The 15732-nt window shown below is 35.9% G+C and overlaps 1 protein-coding gene across 1 annotated transcript in view; it reads right to left on the bottom strand.

Annotated features, from left to right (window-relative positions):
• LOC135077678 (C-type lectin 37Db) overlaps positions 1-15732 on the bottom strand; it is a 95493-nt gene that overhangs the window by 48527 nt on the left and 31234 nt on the right. The window lies entirely within an intron of this gene.

Consider the following 15732-nt stretch of genomic DNA (forward strand, 5'->3'; position numbering starts at 1 on the left):
CTGACTGCGCGGGAATTCAAGGATTTACTGAACACAAAAAATATAGACTTAAACACACACCAATAAAGCTCATAGTTCTGTTTTATTAGGTTGTATAAGTATCTTTTGAAAATACGAGATTAAAATTACATTAATGCAACGTGCAAATGTGATTAAGTAGGTATTATGTTTCTGTCTAGTTAAAGGATTCCAGACATACATTTAATTAATGCCTTAAATAATTTTAGAATTCCTTCAACCTTAAGTAATCCTTTCCAATAGGTACAAGGTTTGGTTTAATTATGTAATTTAATTACATCTTTTAAATCTAGGTAATGAAATAAATCACATTTTAAACCAGAAATTATTAGATAGTTTCCTACTACTAACCCAAGTTAAACTTAGTTTTAGAACATTTCAAAGTACATTATTACCTATTATATTTTTATGTTGATATTACTGTAACAAATCGCAAAAGAAAAAAATGTCTAGAGGCGTGTTTCTTTGCTCAGAACAAATTGAAAAGATAGCAAAAAGTTAAAGTTATGACAACCAAAATGAAATGGTGTTGTCACGCTCGGCTTTCCTTTGCAGTAAAAAATGGAATTCAATAGAGTAAAGTATCTCTACGAGGATTTTTACGGACAACGGAATATCAAGCTAAACGCTGCGGCGCGGTGTGTATCTTATGCATTTTTAAATAAGGTGCTATTTTGCATCGAAATGTTCCCCTACAAGTTATTTTTCACGACACAACGCACATTAAATTTTTCTCTGATTATACTTTTGACGGTTATAAAATCATTTTTTATTTAAAAAGAAATGTTATAAGTCTCTATCTATAAGGAACCTAAACGGTCTGGGTGAGGTTCAGATATTTTTATATTATTCAATTTTCCAACGGTTTGATTGATGCAGATGTGCACAAATGTGTACAAAAATTATTTGGTGTCCGCTGAGAATCGAATCTAGAACCTCTGAGAGAGTCAATCATTTTTTTTTACAAGACAAGGCATCGCACGGTTGGTAGCGGTTGGTATTGCATCCAGCGCCTTCCTGCTACCTTTATCAGGTCGTCGGTCCACCTTGTGGGTGGACGTCTCACGCTGCGATATCCGGTACGTGGCCTCCACTCCAGAACCTTGCTGCCCCATCGGTCGTCAGTTCTGCGTACTATGTGCCCTGCCCATTGCCACTTCAGCTTGCTAATCCGTCGGGTCATTGGGGGAGGCCTATGTTCAGCAGTGGACGTCCTATGGCTGAAATGATGGTGATGAGACAAGACAAGGTGTTTGACTGCAATCGCACCTGGTGTTAAGTGAGATGCAATCTAGGATGATAGGACATTTTTATTTAAAACTGAACCTCAAAGGCGCGTAGGCGTTAAGTTAAATAAAATCTTAAAAAAATATTTTATTACTGCAAAGAGAGTGTCTTGCGTGTTTCATTCACATTATAGGACACCTATTGTGCCTTAAGTACTGCAGTTTACTACATCAAGATACTTATCGAGTGAAATATTAACCGTAAATAACTGATTAACTCGATTTAAAAGAATACTTTTTCAAGAAATCGATCCTTGAACGCGTCAATAATCCACTGTAGAGAATTATTGTAATTTAAAATCTTTTATTGCACTCTCGACATAACTACATAATCGTAAATACTTCATACAGCAGAAAGCATGTCGTTAATTTGTCGTAATTGAATTGTCTCGTTCGTTTCCGTGAAGTATTATTTACTGCATATTACTACAACTTCTTCCGTAGTGATGAGAAATAAGTATATACTTAATCGATTCGTAATCTTGTTTTATGGGAGATTTCTTTAGGTCATAATAAATAACGGTATCTTCAGATCAACGGATGTTGCGTGTGCACGGAATGTAAATCATTCATTTGGGATGTTATTAATCTTTATTAACCAACCAACGTGCAGTCTTAGTTTCTTAGGCGTGTTTCTCAGGAACATTCCCCAGAATGTGAGTGATTCTTTCAGTAACCTCTGCACATCTTTATTTCAGACTTTCAGACTGTAGGTACCTACCTACCTACCAGTTTTTTTTTGTAGTTAGTATTATGAAAACTGATAACATAATACTAGTGATGGATTTGCTTTTCAGAACAATCTTACATAGGGAATGAAGATGCGTTCTATGGTGGAGCGATCTTGCCCTAAAGCTGCCTGTTCACTCTTGCCTTGAAGGCTTTAGAGTTGTAAGACTTCTGGAACACAAAGGCTGAAAGACACTTAATGAAATGGCTACAAATTGATAAACAATTTGCCAATCAGCAAGCTTAATTGTAATCTATAGATGCCGGCCACCAGGCGAAGTTATGCGGCGATCTAAGTAGGTCAAGTTCTTGCTAATCGCTGCATTGTCTCTCGGTTGGCTGGCGATTATAGAACTGTCAACCGGAACTATTAGTTAATTTTACTATCATAGTAGTTGACATAACAAACTGATAAAATAGTTTCAGTCTCTTGGTGCTCGTAATTTGGGACTTATTGCACTTTGAATAAGAACTGAGCATGTTACAGACGATTGTATGCTCTTGGGGGCCATCCATAAAGTACGTCACACGAATTTCATGATTTTTTGACCCCCCCTCCGTCCCTGTCACAGGTGGTCACATTTCTGAGACCCCCCCCCTCCCTAGTGTGACGTCACATGTTTTGCAATTTCACATCGAAAAATTATTAAATTAACAGCAGTTCCGAAATTAGTTTTATTTCCATTTAAATTAAGTCCTTTTTTTTATGAAATCAACATTATATCAAATATTTGAAACAATTGAAATGTGATGTCACGAAACTTAGGACCCCTCCCACCCCTTGTCACACCATGTCACACTTTGTCAACCCCCTCCCCCCCTCTTTACGTGTGACGTACTTTATGGATGACCCCTTGGTAAGAAAAAAGGTGGATTTGGTCGCAGGACGATGAATTTTTTTTGTGATAGTCTGATATTCACACAAGTGCTGTCACTGAAAGGCAAAAGCGAGTCAAAAAGAAGTAAGAGCCTTAAATAACTTACATTAAGGTCATACATTAATCACACGAATCCTCACATTTTATTGTTAGAAAAAGAGTCATTCTCACAATTACAAAATACAAAATCCGTAACTACACCATCACCGATTCGCAAAATTGATATTGTGTAGGCTTAAATTGCATAATTACGTAAGTATTTATTTTGTGGTTAGCGGCAACATTTTATTGAGTAAGCGACATGCGAACTTGAACTTTCTGTCTTTACAATTGCCATCAATCAAGCCCCAATTAGAAGAGACTAATCCTGTTGCAACATAAGAAGATGGTCAATGTTATTTGCAGGTTTAGAAAGAGTAATAAACGTGGCATTGGCAAAATCTTGGTTCCCAAATCCAAGCCTTTGCCATAAAAAAGAAGAAGAAGAGAAATAAAAGTAGACACTGAGTCTGATTGGTGGTACTTACTGCAACTCCTGTAAAGCCAGGATCTACAGCTTGGCCTCCAATGAAACCCAACCAGTGAAGGTTGAGTATTCCCTGAGACTTTTCTTAAAGGTACTTACACCTTTATTTTATTACCTATACGCGCTTTACCCTGAAGGGAAGTCGAACCTTAACTTCGAACTCCTCCTATGTTCTTCTTGACTTGCTGGACAAAATTGACCTTCACTGGTTGGGTGTTATTGGCGGTCAAGCTTTATTAGTTACTGGCTACACAGGAGTTGCAGCGGTGGGAACGAGAGGAGGAATAAGAGGAATAGTCCCGTTAGTCCCGGGAGATAGTTGTCTTAGAACTTCCTCAATCCCAGCCTCAAAAACTGCCACTTTCTCAGGCACGTGGCCTTGAAAGCGGATGATTCTACTTATTTTAATATAATATAAATAAATATATATCCTTGGACATTTTACCGTGATTTTACACTGCGCCGCTAGCCTCAAACTAAGCAAAGCTTGTACTATGAGTACTAGACAACGGATATAAACATACCTCCTTAAATACTTTTTTTTGTAAATACATACATTATACATATTATACATAGAAAACACCCAGACCCGTCACAGAAATTAAAATTCATCATTTCAATTTCCGTCCGGCCGGGAAAATAACCCGAGACCTCTCGGCATAGTAGTCCGTTCTGAACCACTACACCAAACGGCCGACGAAATACCTAACGTGATAATAGTTGATAACGTAACTATTGTAAATGGCATCAATTCGATGCACCTTGGCCCACTGTCGCTAAGCTGTTGCTTTGTTAGACAATCCATCCTAATTTGTGTCACCTTGCCACGCACTGGGCCTTTTATTTAAGGCAGTTGGTACATAGACTATAAATCACGATGTCTTTGATCTAGAATCCGCCTAGCCCAAGTATGGGCTTGGATCCCACGGGGGACAAAAAGTTAAGTGTACACATGGAAGTTTTTTAATGTGTACCTATCTACCTATTTGTTATTGTAGCACCGTAGCAGGTAGCTTTAAGCACTGCTTGTAACAAATACCTAATTGGTGCGACAGCTTTTAATTAAATTGCATAAAAAATATCCGACTTTTTGCAGACAATCTAATTTACTTATTTATTTAAAAAATAAAGAAAATTAAACTTTTTTGTGATTGACCTTTAGGACATGTTGTGAGGCATATGAACCAGATTCACCTAATCTTTAAAAACCTCATTTATTTCTTTTATTCAAAGTTACAACAAAAAAAACTGATATTATTTTTAATTACTATTTCAAGGAAAACAACACTTTACACATATTCGCTGTATTTTATTCCACAAAAAAGACGATCGAAGAATCTGTAGCACTTCCATTATTTTTTATAATTGACCTTATTTTTATGTTATGAAAACTTCAAACTTTATTTTATCTTTCGAAATCTTAACATGGCATTTATTAAATTGATACATGTAAAATGTGAATTGTCTTCATCACTATAAAATTTGTCCTTTAGGTTGATTCTAACGAAACTATCTCTTAACTGTCTCATTATCACTGCGGTAATGTCATTCAAATATCAATTTATTTTTATGATTAATAAACTGTAATGTCAAATTATTAAGCAAACCGACTTTGTAGTTTTGGCCTTTTGTTAACGGTGGTAATTATTAAGGATTCGTTTGCGGATTACTTTGTTACAAAACCGTGTAAATACTATCGGACGGTTAGGCCTAAAAGGTAAAGGTCGTCCGTCCATAAGGAAATTGTGACCGCATCTTCAAAATTCGCGAAGGTGATCAGCTATGGAAATGTAATCTGGAGAGGCTCTAGGCAAGTCTCATTATAGTTTTTTTTCGTTTTATCTTAATGCGTGTTATGTTCAGTTATTATCTGTTAGTTAGATAAATATCATAAAGTAGGTGTTAATTTTTAAATCAAGCTATCGCTCTGTTTACTGACTTCGAGTCATTATGACAAAATAAATATATTTTCATAAGATGGTAAAAGTCACTTTCTCCATAAAAACTTTCATCCCTATTTAACCATCCTTCTATTTTTAAAATAATCCTAAAAATATGTACGTACATACCTTATTAATTTATTATCATAAGTTTGTACAAAAAAAAATCAATGTTCTGTCAGCGGCTTAGATTAGACTATGGGTTAGGCGTAAAAAAAATTAACAGACGGGGCTAATTGGGGCATTATTTTATTTATCTAAGTAAGTAGGTCATATTATTTATTTCTTTTCGTTTAGAGCAGTGGTTCTTAACCGGTGGTCCGCGGATACTGGTGGTCCCTGTAGGCATTCCAAGTGGTTCACGAAGACATCGTAATAAACAAGTAACGTGACGTGATGAGTCGAGTCAACACAACGCAAACGGTGCACAGTGGGCGAGAAATCGAACTCCCCTTTCATAAGATTTTGAAAAAAAGTAAGTGGTCCCTGACAAGACAGAAATTTGGTAAAATGGTCCCTCGTGACTTAAACTTAAAGGTTAAGAACCACTGGTTTAGAGAGATAAAAATAAAACAGAATTTAAATATGTAGGACTTAGTAAGTAGGTAGGTAGATAATTTTATTTGTCCCTGGTCCTCAACCAGTAGGTGTTAGACACTATAAGCACCATGTTAGCGATCTTGTTAACCTTTAGGTTACCCCATGATGCGTCTCTGAATTAGTTTTCCGGTTTTAATGTCATTGATACTATCACATCATAATCCTCATCAGCTTAGCAACTTAAATTACACCCTATTTAATCCCCTTAAAGTTCACTTTGATCTGATAAGAAACTAATTTGGACCATATGAGTCAGCTATGGGTAGGCCAGCATCTAACAGAAGTCACGAAGCAGTTAACATTGCATTAACAAACGTAAGTTTTAATTAAATCGTAATGTGAAGATCTATTTCATAAATCATTCCGAATAGTAAGTAATTGATGAAGTTGTTAAAGGGTACTAAAATAATACCCATATCGATTTAGAGCTGGTAAAGGTTGCATTTTAACCCGTTGCTTTGCATGCAAATGTATTCGATTTATCGCAGAAATATTATTTGATAGACCAGTAGGCCTAAGATGCGCGCCGTGATAACTTTTATCGACGTCAATATGTATGGGCAAAATCGATAAGCGGTTCCTAACCCGGCTGGATAAAAAAGTGCATTCTGTATTGGGAAATGTACTTAGTTAGCTAGCTACTCTAATTTAATAGCTGATGGTTGGTGCTGATTACATGAGATCATTATCAGAGCAATAAGCTTATCAACATCATCATCAGCTCTAGAATACAGCTGATAAAAGCCTCCTCATGAAATGCCACTATGGTCTTTTCAGCCGTCTAGTGAACAACCAGGAAATCTCCAAAAGGCAAAACGATTTGTCAGAATAGGTCAACTTTTTGTTAGTTGTTCCAACCCACAATTTTGAGCGCATTGCGTATTTTCAAAATGAATAGATAATTTCGTATTATTTTTATGTCTATCTATTACATAATGGGTATCTGTATAATAATATCACTGATGAGTATGTAATAGTTCAAGGACGTTCGTCAACTCCTGTTTGAAAATATTAGTTTATGTCATCGGATTATAATGTCATAATTTTTCAAAGGAATCTTATAGATAACTTTAAGATAAACTAACAATTAATTTATCATACATCTGAGACATACATGGGTAAGATCCATAAGAAGATACTAAAAGCAATGGAAAAATTAATTAATGAAACCGCAACACAAACCTATATGAAAAGTTACATTTTAGTCGTATCATTATATGATTCATCCGTAACTTTAACTTACTGTCTTAAAAATGTAACATTATTTGAACCTATAAATTAACTTCGGATAACTCTACGCAGCAGGAAATTAATAAGAAGCACTTTACTTTGGTACAGCTCGAGCACTTAAGATAAAATCTATTTGCTATCCAGCTTTTCGCTGCATCCCGCGAGGATAGCTCCGATGCCAGCTCGAACCAACTGGAACGGTGCCAGCTACGTGTCCCAACTTCAGACACTGAACAATTTATGTGTTAGGTTTACACGCCAAATGATGGCGAAATGCTTTTCATGAAAGCAATAGGAATTTCATAAAAAAGGCTGTATGTAAAATACCAACCTTATATTTTCAAAGACTGGTCGTTTAAAAAGTAAAATGACAGAATTGTGACAGTGAATCAACATCGATGCTGTCATCGCATTTAATGCATTTCTTCGTGCAATATTATTTCAATTTTGTTTTTTAAATAATGGATAAACAATCAAGTTCAGCAAGCGATTTGTCATTGGATAGCTTAGATACCGAATTCGGGAAGAAATCTATCCGTAAAACAACACCATCGGATGAAAATGTCGACACTATTTTGGTTCCCTTTTATGAAAACGATGTCCTCATAAAAGTTCCCAAAGATCAGAAAAGAAAACATAAACAGGAGAGTAACAGTAAGTTGAAGAAAGAGTTCCAATGTACAAATAGCTATCTTATTAAAAAAGATGTAAAGAAATCTAAACGGACGACGTATTTAGAAATGTTTCGTAAACAGTTTGCTCCAGCTAAGGTTGACAAGAAACAGGAAGAAAAAGAGATTCGTTCGATATCTCCGGAGTATGGTGACACTGAAAGGGAGAGCATTGGTGATGATGACAACAATCAAGCTTCAGAGTTTTATAACACCGAGTCCTACAATGAAATTTACTATGACAAACTCTTGAATCAAGAATTGGAAGGTTATTTAGAAAACTCCTTTGATGAGGGGTTGCGTTTTGAGGAAAAGGCTTTGCGAAGTGATTCGCCAGACGGTTCTGCTGATAACAACCTTAAAAGTGTTTCTGAAGTATCCCAACCTCGCCGTCACACGAGGAGAGCTACAGTTCAACCTATACAGAACGTCAAATTAGGTGGTCTTGGTCCAGACATGGAGAAAATTAAACCAAGACTGGAAAGAGCAAGGAGCTTGCAAAGATATTCTGAAAAGGTAAGAATGGAAAACAGGCTCAGAATTTATAAGAAATCGGTTCAAGCTGATATTGAAATGAAAGCTGAAAGAGAAAATTCTGCCAGACGCAGAGATTCTGCCAGAGAAATTAAAAGAGTCGACCAAAGTGCCTCTTATCTGGTTAACAAGTCAGTAGATGAAAAAGCGGTTAACAAATTGTATTCAAAATCAAAATCGGCTAGTGCTCAGAGGGCAAAGGAGAGAAAAGATCTCCTCAAAGATGAGCGAACTAAGAAAACAAATGAAGATAAACAACATAAGCAACAAGATGCTAAAAGCAATAAGAAAGGACAAGTTAAATCTTCTAGAAACGAACGAAAGGTTCCTGATGAGACTGATCACAAAGTTCAGTCTGTCAAATCAAGTGCTAGAAATAGAGGCATTAATACTGACAAGGAAGCAGTTAGTAAGGTGATTCCTCCTGTGCAAATTAGTTTTATGGTCAATGTCGGTGGTCTCAGACCTTCCAGTGCGCTGCAAACCTTAGAAGAAAAGCACAGAATGTACCAGGAGCAAGTAAAAGCTTTTACGATGGATAGCAATAACATGTAGTTTTTTAAAGGTTTATGTTTTGTTGTTTATAAATTGGATTTAATAAAAATACATTTAAAAGTAAATTGCCTTGGTTATTGTATGACTAATTATTGACTAATAACATTTGATACCAATCGATTAATTAAGTCTATTGTATTGACTGATATTTATTTGGTTGGTACACGGTAGTGTCTAGCCAAGTTTTGGGCCGATGTATAGGTTATTCCACTATGGTTTACGTATAAGATTTATAAGTTTTCTTAATTTGTTACAAATAAATAAGCAGTTGGACTAATGGACCGGCTAGCATCTAACTAAAATTTTAAAATAATTTTCACGTTAATTTTGTGTGTTTTGTTTTTTGGATGTTCCATACAGTTGCCACTATATTATGAACCATATCGCCTGGTCTTAAGTTAGAAGCATGATTTTTGAATTTGATACGCCTGTAAAAACCTTTGAATAATGTTAATTCTTTGTGCAAGCGTCAGTCAATGTCGATGCCGAGGACAAGAGAAAGTGCGGCGTTGACTGACAGCACCGAATTACTTAAGTTATTAGCACTTGCGATAGATTACTAATTCCGGCTAAAGAAAGCTTTTTTTTTTGATCCAGACGTCCCGGGTTCGATTCCCAGCGGTACCAACGTTTTTTGCTTGTTCTAAACCCTAGCTAGCTAGCTACCACCATAATAAATGAAGTCAGTCGCCGTCACAACAATGTTATTAGCATTGCCGTGTTTTTGTAGTTGCAAGTTACCATAGCCAATGTGGTGGAGGATTCCGGGTGAAGATCACTTCCTCCTTCGTCCTGATTATCACTTTCCATCATGTGAGATGCTTGCCAAGAGCCCTATTGGGGTAAAAAAAGGAAAATAGACATTACTAATAGGAGCGTTACAAAATCAATTAATTTAACTAAATCAGTACTACTTTTATTTTACTTTGAGACACTTATGGCCTAACCTAATTAGGTCTTTGAAAGTTAGATCAACCTATTAGATAGTAATTACACCTACTATTTATTTGCAGCACGTTCTAACGTTAAGAAACTAAATTACGATATTAAATTGTTTCGTACTATACAATCATAATCTGATAAACACTATAAAAATGGTTGTTACCAACTGAAAAAAATGTTAACAAGAATTTAAGTAGTGCAACGCAAATCTCGGGTTTAATTACATATCAGTAGTGCCAACATTTCAAAATCAAATTAACGTGCAATCCTCAAATGGTAATGCCTAGTGCAAGCATAATGTTGTATCAGTGAGTTAGGTCAGTTTCACGCTAGCGATTTTGTAGCAAATTCGTCCATTTAAACCTAGTGTCGTCCACTGCTGGACTAAGGCAACCCTCACGGATTTCCGCAGTGACCGGTCCTGTGCTGTATCAATTTGTCGGTCCACCAAGTAAATAGGTAAGGGACTATATCTAAGATGATGGGACAGATTTATCTCGAAGGCAACAACCAGCATAATTTTGTAGTTTTTAACCCATAGATTATGTCGAATTCATTTCTGTACAATGTCCAATGACTGGAATCGTTAATCGTCAACGTCATTCAATAAACCAGTTATTGGGAGAAAGGTAGCAATCAATTAAGATGATGGCTGCCGTCCGGCTTAAATAATTAATACGAGAGCCTATGAAATGAGTTATGATAATAAAGATTGAAATTATTAGTTGATTTATAGGTAGGTAGTTTAAATTAATTAATTCATGAGTTCGGTAATAAAAACTGTTTATTGAAAGAAAACTGTTTTTCCGGATCATTTTATTTACAGCCTTTTAGAGAACGATTGCTACTAAAAACTACGAATATTCAGGTATTTTAATAGTATTATATTAGAAGTGAGTTCCTGTCGACAGGGATCATTCTTATCACTTCTCCAATTTCATCTGTGAGAAAGAGTATTTCAAAACTATATAAATGTACATTAACTTCAGCGCTCTACAGATATACTCTCTACAACTACCCTCTCTAATCGAGGATCATACCACACATCATAATCCGTTCGTATGCAGTAACCCTTATAATTTCCTCTTCCATAGATAGAATCCCTAATGAGGCCATATTGTATAAGAGTGATATGGACTGGCGTGGTATCTGACTTCGCGAGCATGGGTTTAAACAACTTTAGATTACCAAATAGCACGCTATTTTAGATATTTTCTAGTTCGTTGGTAGGTATAACTATATTTTGCACGAATAAGTAGAGTTCAGCCTGAGATGAAATTAAAATGAAGATTATTAAATAACATTACATAATTTTTTATCTTGCTGAAAAAATCTATTTTGTGAACCATTGCAACCGGCCTAGGATGCGCGCCACGATATTAATTTTATCGTCAATTTTCGGCAAAAACGTATTGTCTTAAACTTGTCGTCTTAATTGATAAAATGCCTCGATAAGATGATATATATCATTTATTATTATTACTTATTATTAATTAAGACGACAAGCCAATAATCCTAAGCTAGCAGAACATTGTCGAGGGAATGCCCCTCATTATTATTTTTTAATTAGACAGATCTTTAGAATGTATAATTTAAAGGCCAATTAAAAATGCAGTTTAACTCGCGCATGGTGACGCGTACGCGCAGTGATTCTGCAATTGCACCCTGTTTAAGTATTTAAATAATCCAGGTCAATACCAAATCTACTTTTACCGTCCTTGGTGCCCTATGTGTCGCCTCCTCTCACCGCCAAAAATGTCGCGGTATGTACAGGTTGTGGTACAGGCGACTGTGCAAAAATTGTTTCATTTTTAGCCTTTTGAATAAGTACTAGTAACATCACCTGTTCTTGGAGAGAAAGTAAAGCTTCGTGCACTTGGTTTGATTTAAAAAAATGTGTCCAGCCAAATATGAATGCGAATAACAGTGGCTTAAAATGTTAGTGAACGTGTATCAGTATAGACAAAAAAGTTAAAACCAAACAGTGTCGCATCACATTAAATTTTCTCAAGATGTGAATGGAAGAATCAATATTATGCAGTCGATAATTTTGTAAGCCAATGACTGGCAAACTACGAGTAGGTATATTTTAAGCAGTATTTTCTCAAACGGACTGTGCGCACGCAAAAATGGTTAATTAGGTTAACACATATCAATAAAATTTTAAGTCATTTATCATTTAATCAACAGCCTTTAGCGTAGCCTTAAAGAAGCATATTGAATTAAAGCTTTTTTGGTCATCATTGTTTCTTTAATTACAACTAAAACATAAGTAGGTACCTAAATGTAAAAATATTAAGAAACATGTTTGGTACTATGGTAAAACCTTCAGAATAAAAGTTTTTTTTTACTTTGTATGATATTTAGTGACTGTTCAGAAAACAGTTATTTTTTACAAAAGGTTGCCTCATATCTTTCTGCTTGTTTACTCGATACTTATGTACAGCCATCTTACACTGCTGTTACAGGCTTTGATCATGATATGCTAATAAAGAGGACCAAACAATGAGGATTACAACAAGCAGAATTATAGTTAGTCGGACCATTGTTGGAGGAAGTAGGACCACTGTTCTACATAAGCCGGAGCGCTTTGGTCCACTGATGACGGGACAAACGCCGAAATATTGCCAGTATACGGTTGTGACGTAACTGGTGTTGAGGCAGTTGAATTTCTTGCTCTGTCGAAGTTCTAGCATGCTGTATGGAATGCCTATAGTCGAAGTTCTAGCATGATGTATGAGGTCCTTATGAAAATTAACTACTTTTAGGCACTGAAACATTTTCAATGGGAAAAATGATCACAGTTTAAAATTATGTTAAAGAGCCGTAGTGGTTGAGAACTCGATCGCAAGACAGTTCGATGCCTACTGATTCAAACAGAAATGTATAATTAGAATTATGTAGGTATGTGAATTGAAAGAAAACTTAATTAAATTAATTATGGAAAAATAGAATGGTAAAAGCTTTTAGTTAATTTTTAGACTTTACTGCATGACACAATGTTAAGTTAAAATCATCACTTAATAACCGTAGTAAAAGACCCATCAAATCATTATTCAAATTGAAACAATGTAACAACTTAACGGCTGTCAAAATGGAAACTTTCCGTGCATTTTAGTCATGGGGTTTTATGCAACCTAACGTGATCCGCCATTGTGGAAATACCGTGGAGCATGCGATGGAAAACTGTGCTAATCTTACACGTTTTATGGCGTCGTTAAATCTGCGTTTTGTGGCGAAAACGACGTAGATTCATTGTTTGGTGATAAAAGAACTTAGTTCTGATTCTCGAAGTAGGTTATGCTCTCTTTGGAAAACGGTAATGGGGACCATTTTCAGTGTTTTAAGCCCAATAAGACAGTGTTCGTTCGGTTGTTTCAGACAAATGCCGTCCACTGCTGGAAAAAGGCCTTCCCCAAGGTTTTCCACAATGAACGGTCCTTCGCTGCCCGCATCCAGGTTCCCCCCGCGTCCTTTACCAGATCGTCGGTCCACCTAGTAGGAGGCCTGCCCACACCCAGATAAGACAGTGTCTTTCACATAAAACCGAAAATGTGTAGTGATTTAAGTAAGTATGTAAGTTTTTTGGCGTTATGTAATGTGACAAAAGTTATGCTTTGTTATTTACTTTTCAAAACGATACCTAGATAAAATGTAGAGCCCTGAGGTAGACCGCCACGTGGGTTTTATACCTTGTAAGTACGCACATAAACACCTCAGGTTTCATAGAAAATGACTTGTGGGACGTTTAGAGATCCTAAAATAGAAATGTCATTTAAGTAAGACAGTAAACTCCATTCCAATAAACGTGAATTTGAAATATAAATTGAACCTTTACAAATCATAGACCTCTAGATCATTCCTAAGAATGCCACTATATTCCGGAAAATGCGGTTGAGAAACTGCATCACCGCATCACTGGCTCGGAAATTCGGAATGCAAGCATCCGGAGTTCCGAAATTTTCCGGAACAGCTCGAGCGATAAATTGACTCCGGTCCCATTCAAGATTTCGGATTTCGGAAAGTTACCCCGATTCTTGTAGAGATTTTATGTAAGTTTAAATCAGCTTTAGCTCATTTTCGGGTGTCCTGTGACAGTTGAAGATCGCAACCAATCCTAAAAGTCTACTGTCTAAGAATAGAACAAAAAAAGGCACAGCGCATTCGTCATTTAGTTTGTCCCACCTAATAATTGAAGCCAGAATGTTCAGACTTCAGCTTAGCCTAGGAAACACTATTCTCTTTCTTATTTCTGCTAGTCTTAATGAAGTCCAAAACTTAGTTGGAGGGGCCTACCTAATAGCATCAACTTCATCTCTACCTCTTTTTCTATGCAAAAGCTTTTCGGATGCAATTTGACTAAACAAACTCGTAATAACAAGTTGTTATGGCAGCCATTTTAATTTCGAAGTACCGCCACATACCCTCATTACGTAACTCCCATGGAATGGTTTTCGCACTCTCTCCGACCACGTCGCTTTGCCCATTGAAAGCTCCAGTAAATATCTCATTAAATTTCCTGCTGCAGTTAGGGTGACCAAACGAAAAAATATTTTCTTTTTAAAGAGAAAATTTTTCTTTTTAAAGAGGTAAAAAACAACAGTTAATTTACATTGGTCTGTGGCGAAAATATATTTCTAAAAATACCGATGATAATTATAGCAATTTGAAATGACTTTCGAACAGGTCAACGACAATTTGTTATTGTAAGTAGCCAGTTTATCGACACGAGCAGGTTGACAAATGAGTCTAATGAACTCGTTATTGTGAATAATTTAGGACGTAGTATCTCCTACTGGAACCATGAACTCACTTACGATAAATTGGCTTTTTCTGGCTTTCTTGCACGGTTTATTTTCAGCACTGACCCTCATTATTTTCCCAAAATATTTTGTATGTTAGTGTTAAATATGTCAGAGCTCTAAAAACACTGGATACTTTTACCGATTCGAAATATCTTTTTTTTTAATTTTATCTCGAACCGGTAAAAGTATCCCGTAGCCTCAAATCGTGGTAACCCTACTCGCTGAACTAACGACTTGTTCCGAGCTTATGATTCAATTATAGTTGAAGCGTAACAGACTCGCAGTTTATTTCTCACTCTGCCCGGAAACTTCAAAAATCCCTTGTAACTAACTTTGTCCAAACGTTGAATTGCGTTCTTTGAAAATATCGCATTGTTGCAGATGCTTTTGAAGTTTTCTGCGACTAAATTGAAAATTACAGTTATTTATTGTTGCATTCCTTCCTGATTTAATATCGCTTAGTAATAGAACTGTACCGTACTTTTTTTAAGGCGAGAGTGAATAAGCACTTACAAGACATTTACCATCCTAGACCGCATCTCACTTAACATCAGGTGCGATTGCGGTCAAACTGCCTTGTTGTGCTTAAAAAAACCTTTTGGTTTTTATTTTCACAAATAATCAACACAAGAATGTTACCTTTTCATCTCATATTCATAGCACATTAGGTACTCATAACTTGTTGAATTATGAAAGTTATCAACAAGTTTCAGTCAATCAGGAACTGCATTGCCACAGAAACGATTGAATACTTTGATTTAGTTCTATAGATGTATCAATAGTATATTATATCTTAATAATAATATAAGAAAAGCTTTTAAATAAAATAACCGGTAATTATATTACCTAGTGCGCTGTGGCTCGATTGGAATCGGGGCCATAATATTCTTCATACAAAATAACTCTAATTTGTTATAACGCACCAATTCGTGACGCCCTAAGAGGACCTTCTACCAAATTAAATTGGCCTCTACAGCTTACATTGAAAGCTCAAACAAGACGAATTATGTTATTTATT

The sequence above is a fragment of the Ostrinia nubilalis genome, chromosome 13 (assembly GCF_963855985.1).
Source record: "Ostrinia nubilalis chromosome 13, ilOstNubi1.1, whole genome shotgun sequence".
NCBI classification, from domain to species: domain Eukaryota; kingdom Metazoa; phylum Arthropoda; class Insecta; order Lepidoptera; family Crambidae; genus Ostrinia; species Ostrinia nubilalis.